The 13,491-nt window shown below is 38.5% G+C and overlaps 1 protein-coding gene across 1 annotated transcript in view; it reads left to right on the top strand.

Annotated features, from left to right (window-relative positions):
• Nucleotides 1-13,491, top strand: part of whrna (whirlin a) — a 155,313-nt gene that overhangs the window by 89,544 nt on the left and 52,278 nt on the right. The gene's annotated exons all lie outside the window — the stretch shown is intronic.

Genomic DNA, 13,491 nt, shown 5'->3' with positions numbered 1-13,491 from the left:
GGATGGGTTTTGAATGAGGTCATAAAAGAGGGGGGTGAGGGAGACATGTCTGAGGAACAATGCACTGCGGAAGAAGATATTGGTAATTATCTTCAATCTTGTAGTTGATAAAGGGATTATAGTAAATGTTTACTTTTTAGTATGTAGCACTAAAATGGTTGTAGGAGAGTTCACCTAACGAGGTATCATGTTGACACGTCATAATGACCAAGTACAAGAACATTGACTGAATTTTAAAATGTTTGTTTATTTTTTTGGCATGGCAGCCTTAGGTTAACATATTAAACTCAAACAGCAGAATAACAGAATAGTAGCCTGTCTGTTCAGAATCAGTTTTTTATAACTGTCAGGCGATGAAGAGGGCAAATACCATCCTTTCTGACAGCACCCATCCTCTTCATCAGGAGTTTCCTTCCTACCCTCTGGCACCTCTGTATATTGCCCTCAGTCAAGACAAAAGGATAGAAACACGCCTGCATTCCCATTTCCCTCCTAAACTCGTAATAAGAGGTAGAATATTTATAGGCATACCTTTTGGATAATGTTTATGTTGTCCTATAGATGAGAGAAACCCATCTGGGTACTTTCCCTCCCTGTCCTGGCCACGCTTATTTTTGGCTGAAAATATCTGCTGTCATTTGACTGGCAGGAAACACAAGTTATGACGTCTTCACCAATCTGATCAAAGAAATTAAGATAACCGTGCATTGTTCATCTTCATGAAGCCCAAATATGATGGTCAGTAAGGGAAACAATTATGCAGTATCATTGGAGATCAATGATCGGCATCAATATATAACATTTAAATGTTTAATGATCTCTGATAATGGTGTTGCAACTGGAAGATTTTATATTTGAATGCATTTTGATCCAGAAAACGTTATGCTGGTCATACTTTTATTTATTGGGATACATTCTATAGCTGTTGCTGCTCCGATCAATTGCCTGTCCATTGATGCAGTGCTGAGTGTTTGTTATTCTGACTAAAGTTTCCATGTTTGTTTTTGTTACACTCCATTTTGCAAATCCAATGTCCCTTCAGGGACACATAAAGTTGAAATTTGAAGTGAGCAAAAGAGAAAACAAAAATGTAAATATGTTAAAGCATTAAACTGAAGAGAAACAAATAACTTAACAGGATTAGTTAGAAATCGCACATCAAATGGCTTAAGATAAGGATGCCTTTTCTTTAAAGCTACATAACCAAAGAAGAGGAAAGGGATGTATTGTTCCTTTTCTCAACTCTATGCTGCTGCTGTTGAAGGAAAACAGTTAATAGCAGACAGAAATGTTAAAATCCAGGAGAACAAACAGCACTATCCCTGTAACACATTCACACAGTGTCTGAGAGTTTAAGTATTTCATAACATAATTGTTGTTCAACTCTCTGTTTCAACTAGAATTAAAATAACTAAAAGCAAACAAACCTTATAAACAATTATATTAGTTAATGCTAAACGGAACAGGGATTGCACCTATAATCATTTCAATAGTCATTCGCCATAAAAATGAAAAGTACATTTGTTGATGTGAGCTTTACTCTGTCATTACATTCCTGGGAAAGCTTTCTGATTTCTAAAACACTGTCATTCTTAAAGTACAGATACTAATAGTGGTTTACTGAACAATTTTTAACGGCAGGATATCCCAATTCTATTCTAGTATTGTTATACTTTGCAACCACTTTGCTTATGAGGAAACTGGAAACAGAATTGGTGGAATTCATTCATATGCAAGCAGCTCAGGGACGCTTCAGAGTCTAAAATAACCCAGATATTCCACATTCATTGTGCCAATAGACTAAAAGCACTTTTTATTTTCCTGTAACAGCCACATTTGGTTTTGCTGTGTTGGCTTATTCACATGAACGGAGAATCAGAATTAGAAACAGGTTTATTACCAGGTAGGTTGACACGTACGAGGAATTTGACTTAAGAACAAGAATTAAAAACACAGTTGGAGAACTAGAAAAATATTTAAAAAAATATAGTAAAATATAACAGTATTTACATAGGAATGGAATGGAATAAAATATGGAAAAAAAATCGGCAGTAATAAAAAAAGAAAACAGATATTGTTGTACATCGTGTGCATTAATGTAATGCATAAAGTCTGCATTGTGGCTGAGGTAAAAACGGGGAAAATAACCCCAGATCGAGCTATCAGAAAAATGTTCAACGTTTAGCACCTACCCACTTAGTTAAGGGCTGTTTAAGTGATTGTATTGCGTTAATTTACCTCCAAAAGACTGTCCCCTTAATTACAGGTTGTTTTTCTCATTGTGCCTTTTTGAAAAGGTATTTTTGGGCCCAATGGCATCACATGACCAGCACGGAAATTGAATTTCACAGTTTGATCATTATGATAAATTGGCTTCAAAGATATCTGCTGTTCCTTGCTGCTTGGAATGAAGGTATACTGCATGCTTACCCTGTTGTTGTTATCAATGTCAGCAGAAATTAACTATGCATTACTTTCCATGCGAATCAATAACTGAATGAAGAGAAACTTTTCTGGTTTGAAAATGATATTGTGTTCATTATAAGTCATATTATTCGTCACACTTCTATCTATCACACAGGTAACACGCACTGTCAAGTATGTGCTCCGTGAAGTGGAAATGGGCTCCATATTAGACTATTTCTGTCTGCACAGCTGGAAAGCACTTGAAAGGCAAAGCAAGCCATTTATTTCTACTTATTATAGACCGTGTGCCCACACCAGTAGAGAAACGCCGCTGTGCTGGAAGATAAGAGAAGGCAGTTCCTTGTTTCCTGCTTTAATAAACACAAGATTTCAAAGCAAAAGCTCCGACGGCGGACCACACAGAAAACTGAAAAGTGAGATTGCTACCCAGAGGCCCATTGATCAAAGTCTGGCCCGTTGACAGGCACCTGGGCTTCCTCATTTCCTTAACTCTCAGGGGAACGCTGAGGAATAAATAACAACTGCTGCTCTTCACATGAAACCATGCCTGTTGGCCCACTCGCTGCTTTTTTATCCCCCTGCCCCATTCTTCTTTAAATATAGCAGTTTAAAGCATTCTATTCTTTCTTTGTTTTGTTCTTAATCATTTGCACTTAGCAAAAAGTATGTTTAACCCAGTGAAGCAGATTTATTGTTGTGGGATTTTGTTTAATTAAGTTTCCTAGTTTTAAAAGGTAACAAATAAAGAAATAAAAGGTAAAAGAAAACCACTTGAAAGGGGAAGTAAAAAGAAGTGATCAGAAAATAATTGCACTTCAAGCCCAGGTAACAACTTAACCTTGTTCACATTCTATGCTTGGTCACAGATTAACAATCACGCTGATTTGCTGGGACAAACCACGGGGTTTGAATGAATTCAGTCCTAGAAATGGCTGTTCTTCAAATCAAATCAAATCAAGTTTTATTTATATAGCACATTTATAAACGATTTTTGGTCGAGCCAAAGTGCTTTACAATTAATTAAAAAAATACCCTACAGTAAAGACATTTTACAGCTAATACAACAGCACAGTTTGTTCAGAATATTAGTATGAGAAAAAACGACACCCTCTGTCCTTAGACCCTCACATCGTACAAGGAAAAACTTCCGGAGAAAAACCCACAGTTTAAAGGGAAAAAATGGGAGAAACCTCTTTTCACTACAACTCTAATGCCTCAGAAGGGGAAAACTGAATTCACACGTAGATAGTAGTATAGTAACATTATAAAAGGATTGCAGTTTTGACAGGTTGCGTTTTTAGTGATATTAGGTTCTAGGCACCAAGACTTTTAGGTTAGGTTTAAGATAAAATAAGATAAGATAGGGCTGTGCGATTATGGCAAAAATCATAATCACGATTATTTTGGTCAATAATTGATATCACGATTATTAAATACGATTATTCATTGACTTTGAAAACATCCATTTATTGAACTTTAAAACAAATACAAATAATAATTTGAACAGTATCTTATAACTGTTAATTACCCTGAACGTATAATTCAACTGAAAAACTTTAAATAAATAATATCAAAATAATAAATACCAATAAACAAGATCAACAAATATTTTGGAGCGCACTTCCAAAAGCTACTTATCATATATAAAAATATGATAAATACAAATAAATTAGACCAAAATTAATTAGATCAAATATGTTGCACTGTCACAACCTAGCAAAGCAAAATAATTGTTTAATTCGATTATGTTGTTTTCGTAATTGTGGCAGGCCAAAATCGTAATTGCGATTAAAATACGATTAATTGCACAGCCCTAAGATAAGATGACCCTTTATTAATCCCAAAGGGGGAAATTCATTTGACCTACTCAGATTAGGTCCAGATACAGATATGCACAAACACATGCATTTTCCATTCCAACCACCCTGTTGATTTTTATGCTACGTCACTGGACTTCCTCCTTTGGACAGCAGCTAGAGGTCAATGCTCGCATTCCCATTGGTGAGCAACCATGTGAATAGATACAAGTATTCTGAACACACTCGTCTGTAAAGCAGGACCTCTATCTATGAACCTGAAAACCATTGATAAAAGCTATGTTTTGGCTGATATCATTCAAAAGCGGTTGTTAAAAAGTATTTTTAGACGCCCTTGTTCTGAGCACTAGGATAAGTGAGCACCACACACACGGTGTTAATGATGAAGGCCTCATTAGTCAGTCTCGCTTTCCCTATCTTCCTCAAAACTACACAGCCCTTCAATCCTTGTCGTTCTCACACCCAGGGTAAAGACATAAGGAGGAGGGTTGGACTCCTATAATCACCTTTAATGACACTGCTTGTTGCCAGAAGCAGATAAAGAGTGAACAATGATAAACATTGCACATTTTATAGACACATTTATTATGAACGTTTTATTGTTATGTTGATGAAAAACAGGGAATCTCTATAAAACAGTTTTCCTCTTTTATATTCTCTGAACTGCGCACTCACCTGCTCTGAGTGATATGGCTCCACACTCCGACGTTCTGTCACATTAGGAGACAGGCTAAGGGAGCCTGAATACAGCCCATCTGTTTCTCTGTGATGTGGCTCCTGCAGGCTTCTCTCCACATTACCAATCGCCCCATTGAGCCAAATGCTAGTAATTGTGTCATATCTGTTGGCACAGACTACAAAGTCACATCAACCGCTCTGTCGTACAAATGGAACGGAGACAAATAGGGGAATGCCCCGTGGATATTGAGATGTTGCGTTTTATAAAGGCAAACCGCACATTTTCTTTGCAATGACTGTCGGTAATGGTGTGATAGTTATGTTCGCCAACTAAACGGCACTATACACACACAATTCACACAGCAATGTCCAAAAACACAGCAATGTCCAAATATTTACTTGATTTTATTTCTCTCTCGTGTGGCGGTTTGTGTTTTCGGATCGTGCATATTGATAACACACATTTTTATGTTCATATAGAAGTAAACATGTATTTGAAATATGTACACGACTATCTCATTGAAAGCAGAACACAAACCTGCCAGTTCAAGTGCTTCCTTATCTCAAACTCTTTCCCTAAACTTTTAAATATAGAGAGGTAATTTCATTTGAATGCAGACATGCTCGTTATCAGGATCCTATTTGTATTCTGTGTCTCTACTGTGTCGTGTTTTCATGCTTTAATGTTCAAAAAGGTTTTCGTTTTTTTTTCATACTGCCTCTGCTACGGCACCTCTTTTCACCCTCTGTCTGAAACCAAAGCTCAGTCTGCTCTGATTGGTTAACCACTTAGAAATGTCCCTTGCCTGAGCCCTCACATACAATGTGTTGGATCTGTAGCCAATAGAAGCGAGAGTGTTACACAGTGATGTCACTATATTACAGGAGTAAACAAAGAAGTTCAAAGGAGGCATTTCAGACAGCGGGGGAGAGAAACTCCCTCTGGAGAGAACTTTGGGATTTGAGCTTCTGCAGACCATTTACATGCACTAACACCTAAATAACCCACGGTGAGAAAGGGAACACCCCAAAAAGCATAATAGGGCCTATATAGGAATACATAATATTTTAAAAAGGACTACTACTTAAGAATAAAAGCCTACAACTTGTCATGGATTCACTCAGATTTGTTTTTAGATATTTTCTAGAGCTCTGCCACACAGACAAAACACAGAGAGCAGAGCATCCGTGTGGAAGTCCATCACTTGTAGCTGATTTAGAAAATGTATTGTCATGGCCTTAATTAACCTCAACAGATGTTCCCAGACAGTTTGGAGATTAATCCGATTCATTATGATCCACCCTGATAAACTCCGCTGTGTTGTGAGTGACTCACCCTCACAGAGAGAAATGTTCTCCGTACAGAAGCTTGTCAGATTGAGCAGCGAGTGTGACTGAAGTGAGCTTTCAGAAGCACTGAGCTCACTGTTCAGCAGAGCGTAACGCATCTCTGTCATGCAGACTCTCCTTCTTTTGGAACTACATATAAAACAAAACAGAGTGCATCAGTAAGGAGACTATTCATATGATGTCTTTGTTTCTGCAAATCCAAGTACAAGTTATCGAGATGTGTCAGTGAATAGGTGAAAGGATTAACCTGATGTTGGTGCTATGGGAAACATCAGAAGATCACCAAAGCCATAAGAACCTTTCCTCTGGGGACCTTCAACATGTGTAGTGAATTAGTTGTCAAGATATTTCCCTCTAAACCACATAATGTCAACCTTATAATGGTGCTAGAAGAAACATAAAAATATCACAAAAGTCTGTTTTTAAAATGATCTTATTGGGATCATTGTATTTACCGAATGTTTTTTCAATCCATCCAATTGTTGAGAGATGTCATCCTGATCAAAGAGAGACCCAGAGCCCAATTGCACATGTATGTGTAAAGGTTAACCAAACATCTTATAACAGCGGTTTTGACCAAGGAACCATCTTTAAATTGTTGTGAAAGAATCACCCGGGGCAATATGGAGCTCATAAAGATAAATGATTGTCTCATAATATGTGATGACCACTGACAATAAGTGCATATCTGGGAAAAAATCACTCAACATTAAAGGTTAATTCACCAGTTTAAAAGACATTACGGGTAATGCAATGATTCTTTTTTTTGTCTGTAAATCTTTTGAGTCATTTATTAAGGAGAGTTAATGATTCCTGTCGTCATTAGAGCAAAAGGAACCTTGCAGGTCACCTCCATATTATCCCACTTACTGTATTACAAGGCTACTTACGGAATATATCAATAATTTGACACAACATATTTACACGAATGTTATTTTATTGAGCATGATAACAGAAAAACGACTGGCTATCAATAACTCACCAGTGTTTAAGAACAGATGTTATCCAAACACCTGTTCCTTATGTGCTCTGAAAGCAGCTCCACAGACTCCAGCGTATCTGATGGAGATATCTCTCTGCCAGCATGTGTTGTTTGTTCAAACGTAATGAAAAAAAGACATCAGAAAGAGTTCCTGCTGTTCTGATACACTCTTCACACTGATCTGTGCTTTGGGCCTCTGTGATGCAGTTGAAGTCATCAGTGCGGGTGCGATGGATTATCTGATGCAGTTTGGATGTGTGTTGGATCATTAGTATGCTCCGGCTAGATCAGTCAGTCAGGCTTATACGCTCAGATTTCACTCAGCGTGACTCGCTGCTCTGCACCTCTCTGCTGTCAGAGGACATGAACATGTTCTCCTGCTCCACAGAGGAGTCGTCAGCAGCTGTGCAACGTTTCAAAAGGATATAAGTCTAACTGCATGTCACAAAACTAGCAGAGATAACAGCTTAGTTTTTAATTTATCTAAAGACTTAACCTTTTTAAAGTTTAAAGCTGACATGTGGCTAGTCATTTGTTTCTACGCATTATGAGTGAATTAATTAATGGAAGAATAAAATGTTATTGTAAACAAACAATACTTTGCTACCATTATCTGCCTATTGAATTGTGTTTGAAAAATGTGCTGACCTTTTAAACAAAGCAACACAGCAGCCTGTAGATCAAGGCTCTTCATCAGTACACAGGAAAACAATCCATATCAGCTTGCTTTCTTATGCACTGTTCTTCATGAAGATGAGCTGTTTAGATGTAGCAACATCCAGCATGATCTGTGTTCAGGAGTTTGAGAGGAAACGGGTGGATGGGGAGTCGGGGAGGGAAAGCATAAAGGAATCAAAAGGTTTAGGAAGGAGAGAGTGTGAGGAAAATAGCGAGGAGGGGGAACAAGGAAGGGCAGAAGGTGTGAGAAGGGCAGGAAAGAGACTAGACAAGTGAAATGAAACGGGAAGAGAGCATTAGGTATAATGAAAAGTAGACTGCTAATAAAAGAAATGACTTGTTAAAAGCTGTAATGAGCGAAACAATGAAAGGTAAGGAAGCTAATGGGTCTAATTAAAGTTTAATTATTTCCAGTGAAGGTCTCAAACTAAGGATGCATGTGTTGTCTGGACTTTGGCACACTCGATGTGCCCATCCCTTTTCATTTCGGAGGGGGCGACGGCTCATCTACACACTTTAATTTATAACGAGTTATGCCCATTTAAGAAGACAGAGGTAGAAGCCGTTAGAAGGAGTCGATATTTAATCTCTCCTCTGTTCTCCTCCTTCTGCCAAAGGACAGAGGAGGAATAGTCAGGAGAGCTGAGGTGGGAGTGGCAGAGATTAGAGTCAAAGCAGCTTCATTTTTTTCCCTGGAAGAAACGTGTCATGGACTATTGAGCAGCCACAAATGCAGATGTGATGGACATATAATCACTAGAGCCACATTCACAGCTGCTAAGGGACACAATTATCATGTGTTTAGTACAATGTGAGCATCCTTGAATGTGAAAAAGAAGACTCTAGTCTCCTTTGCACAAGCACAGTCCTTGAGTTACTTGAGGTCACCCAGCACTGATTGGGTGACCCGCAGTTCAAAAGACACATAGAAGTCATGGGTTTAATAAGAATCAGAATACTCTATTTACACCAGGGGGAAATCCTGTGGAAATCCAATCCCTGTCGGCCCCAACAGTTCGGGAACCATTGGTTTCATTTAGATCGAACTAAAAACACGGTTTGGCATGATCCAATTTCAGTTGGAACAAGGGAAACATCCCCTGTAAAATAATCATAAACGATTGTCATTCTACTAATTAAAAAAATAATTGCTAGTTTTCATTAATAGGATGTTGAATACAGCATTGTCAAGATTTAGTTTTTTCCCTTTTTCAATGAAATAGGTAATCATTTTCAACTTCAACCTGAAATGTATTTTGGTAAATGTGGGGGGGACTAACATTTGCCTACACACTGTTTCAACCAGATAAACATAATATCTAGACGTATCTAGAAAACACCTTGATGAGTCTGACCAACAGGACACCTAAACACTCAGAAAAGGAAGCATTTGAGTGAAAGAAGGATCAGATAAACCCGCTTCCCTCTCTCTAATGGATCAGTAGTCTATACCTTATCCCTCGATCTCCCCAGTGTGTCTGCCACCATGCAGCCCTGAGCTCTGACTGTTCATCACACAGATCTGATCATGTCAGTACGATCTCTCACCATAGTCCTGATGAAACGATTGAATAGCACAATCTTCCCTCAGTTCTACTGCAGAAGACACATTGGGATTTATCCAATACTTATTCAGATGTGCAAATGCCCTTTTTTTTTTAATCAGTATTCCAAAACTTTAAAGTCCCTCATATATCCACCTGAGTGGCAGACTTTGCTAAAACGTAAAAATGTACTAATTTACCCGCATGAGATCACAAGTGAACTCTCAAAATAAAAAATAAAAAAGGAAGGTGCCAGAAAAGATTTTGTGAGAGCAATTAGCCTGAGCAGACGAAGACAGGGGATATAGATCATCGCCAAGTAATGCTCTTAAATTTGCATATGCTTACAAATGGAGAGGACTGTCTTCCTTTAGGGATTATTAGTAAGGCAGTATAGCGGAGAAGATGAATGATTGTAATTATTGTTGTAGCTTAATCTTTTTACTGCCAGTTTGTTAGTTCGTTTATTAGTGTTTTTTTATTGAGAGCCTATTATACTAATCTGCCATCTGATTAATGTGATGCATTCGCTTGGAAAGCTGGCAGATGTGGCATAGTCCAGAGAAATTCAGATGTACCCAGCTGTGTGTTAAAGTACATGTGTGATGAATGAAAGGAGCATTTGTTAAGGTGGATGTTACTTACATTTTAGTCTGAAATGAGTCGACATTCTGAGACGACGAAAGGTTGAATGTGAAATAACTTGCTGAGTGTGCAAAGGGTCTATCCGATGTGATTACAAGGGATTCTAGCAGATGTTTAGGTCTTAGCGTCGCTGTGCTATTGGATGAGGAGAACAAAGAAAGGCACAAAAGGTTGAAGGTCTCACATTTTCATTTGCATTGGCCATCAAACAATGGTTTAGCTGGCGCCACATGTCTAGAGAAGCATCTCGCTGTGACCATGGCCTTAGATTGCATCGATTTCTGATTACACTTGCAGCAATTCATTTGGATTGTGTGCAGAAACATGTAAATGACTTTATTAAGTGGCATCTATGTGTCTATTTATTTACATGTTCTGGTGTTATTATTCTTATTTTAAAGTAATCCCTAAAATCCCCACACTAACGATGTATTAGTCGATTTCTCATTTCTGTTTCTAATTTCCTTAATCCTTAATTCATCTGCTTCTATAGAAGAATATCTTAAAAATTGTGATGCTTGATAAAATGTAAGTGCAAAGTTATGTAAAAATTGCATTTGCAGGTCCTATGTCCAGCTCCGCAGTAAATTGGTTGAATGAGGCAGCAGCAGGTATTTGGGATTAAGTGAATTATGTGTGGCTGTAGCTTTTAAAGTCCTTTACAATCGACAAGTTAGGTGCCACCTCAATAACAGCAGCTTGTTTACTTCTACATACATTCATTAAACAGTCTGTAGATTGACTTAAAATCCACAGAAATGTTTTTATACACACCTCTCCCTCCCTCTCCTGGTCCTGAGGAATCCTCAGTCTCATGCAGCCGTGTGTTTGTTTATGGAATCATCGTGGACATAATATAAGCTTCGCAATTGGGAAATAATTAGGAGACAATAATTGGGAGTTAAAGTGTGTGTGGCTTTTCACTGCACACGTAGCATTGATTACAGTTTTAATCATATTTTGTCTGTGCCATTGTTTGTCGTTTAATTGCCCTGAATGCGGCGTCGCCTCTGGTGTGACGCAGAGATTGATCACAAAAATGTAAGTGCTTGTGACTCATGACAGAGCCCATCTACTTTCAAAGAGAAATATATTAAGGGGGGCATGGAGGATTATAGGACACTGCTAAAAGATATAAAGTGAGAGGCGCATAGACTAAGGAAAAAAGGTACAGATGGAGCATCTTATTTCAGACAGTTTGAAACGCGAGGGTCGTGATTGGGTCGTGATTGGTCCGTGATCGGCCCGTGATCGGTTCGTGATGAAGAGCCGGCCCCCAGTCTGACTTGATACCGCCCCCGTGATAAATACATTTAATTATTGTGAAGCCAGCTGCAATGGATCATTGATCCACCAGGGGGTGCAGTGGGGTTCCACACTGGAGCTCATGTGAAATCAACTTCGATACAGTAAGCTGGATGTACAGTATGTCTGGTACTAATGTATAGCGGAGAAGTAGAAGAAGTAGAAGCCTTCAGATGTCTAATTGTAAAGAAGTCTCTGTGAAAATGACCCTACTTTTCACTTGATTTATAACCCGAGTAAACATTGTCTTAATGAGTTTATCGTCTCCATTGCTAGTTTCTAGTCTTTTTCATTACAGCATGATGTTTAGTTATTAAATTAGCATCACACAACAAGCAACGTATGTTTTAGGGCGTGGCTACTTTGTGATTGACAATTCGCTACCATGGCGGCCTGCCAATCAGGACAGAGGCGCAGTAGTTTATATCCAGCTCCACCTTCTTTTCTAGATATGGTCAGTTGTATTTCCATAAAGAAGATTTTAATGTCTTAATGGTAACCATCGATTTTCTACATATTGTGTAAAACAATCACAAAAAACCTGGCATCCTATCCTAACCTTAATCAATCGAGGTCAATGCCAAACCTGAACCACATCACAAGAGTTTTGCTAAATCGAAGGCTACCGTCAAGACACGGCCATCAAAGTGTCATATTAAAGGCTTCAACATGATAGTCCATAAACCATAGGTGACGTCATGGTGGCTTCTTTTATACACTCTATGGAGAGGAGAGGACAAGCGTTACTGTCAACTTTATGAAGGCAGCAGATTCCACAGCACAGTCCAGTGACTCAACTCTAACCATGCAGAGCTGCAGCTGTGTGTGGGCGCAGATCCACACTAGGGCTGCTCGATTATAATCTCGATTATTTGGGTCAATAATTGATATCACGATTATTAAAAAACGATTATCCATTTACTTTGAAAACGTCAATTTATAAAGAAAAATGTGAACAGTATGTTTTTAACAGTTGATTACCCTGAACTTTCAGTATAATTCAACTGAAAAACCAATAATAAAAAAAATGTACATTAATTAAAAAATATTTTTTATTTTGATGTTGTTTTCATAATCGTTGCAAGCCAAAATCGTAATTGCGATTAAAATACGATTAATTGAGCAGCCCTAGATCACACACATGTGTAAATGCACAGTGTGCTTGCTAGTGTGTTGTATATACCAGCAGAGTTTTCTTGTTGGTCTCTAAATTAATCAAAGAAGAGTACAAACAAACAATTGAGAACTGAACGTTGTTAATTTTCTGAAATATTGATTGTCCCGTCCTGAGCCATTACAATAATAAAGACATCCAGAGGACTATTACAATATATTGGCATCTTCTAACTCGTTCCTCTGTAATTAACAGTGGGTCATAAAACTCAATCAGCATGAAATTAGAGTGAGAATCAAAGTTCCAAATCATTTGCCAATTACAACAGGTGCAAATAATCTGACTTGATTCCCTGCTGCTCACACACAGCAGTGCTTAGGCTAACTACAGGACTAACACAGTGGGTGTTTCTCAATCGCGAGTACGCTTGCTTGGTAGCACATGTCTGCCGAGCATCTTGCTTCAGAAGCGAGGCAAGAATACTTCCTGCCATTCGGAAAACAACGAGTGGAACAGGCTAGCAAGTGTAAAGGTGTGCGTCATATGAGAGGCCCCGCCTTACATCTTCCGCCACAGATTTGGGGAAATTGGTCCGTGCGCAAAGCATTGTGGGGATTTTAAGGCCGCGGAGTCTATTCATGTGCAGCCTCGATATTTCTCCAAACGGAGTACGCCGGGCTCGGTAGATTTCCAAGTATGCTGGAGATTGGAACAGTACTTCGGCGGCACTCGATGACGTAGTATGCTTGAAATAGTGGCTCTGAAGCAGCTTTACTCGCGATTGAGAAACACCCAATGTAATCTGGACCTCATAGAAAGCATGTAAAAGCCCTGCCACAAGTACTGTATATCATATATATCATTAAAGGTCAAATATGCCTTAATGTTGTGGGTTATCGTTCTTCTACCATAGCATCGCCTCCACTCTCCTAAAAATCATAATTTAAGAAG

Source organism: Trematomus bernacchii, unplaced genomic scaffold (genome assembly GCF_902827165.1).
Source record: "Trematomus bernacchii unplaced genomic scaffold, fTreBer1.1, whole genome shotgun sequence".
In the NCBI taxonomy this organism is placed as follows: Eukaryota; Metazoa; Chordata; class Actinopteri; order Perciformes; family Nototheniidae; genus Trematomus; species Trematomus bernacchii.
The sequence above is the reverse complement of the archived record's forward strand: the minus strand, read 5'-3'. Positions and strand labels throughout refer to the sequence as shown.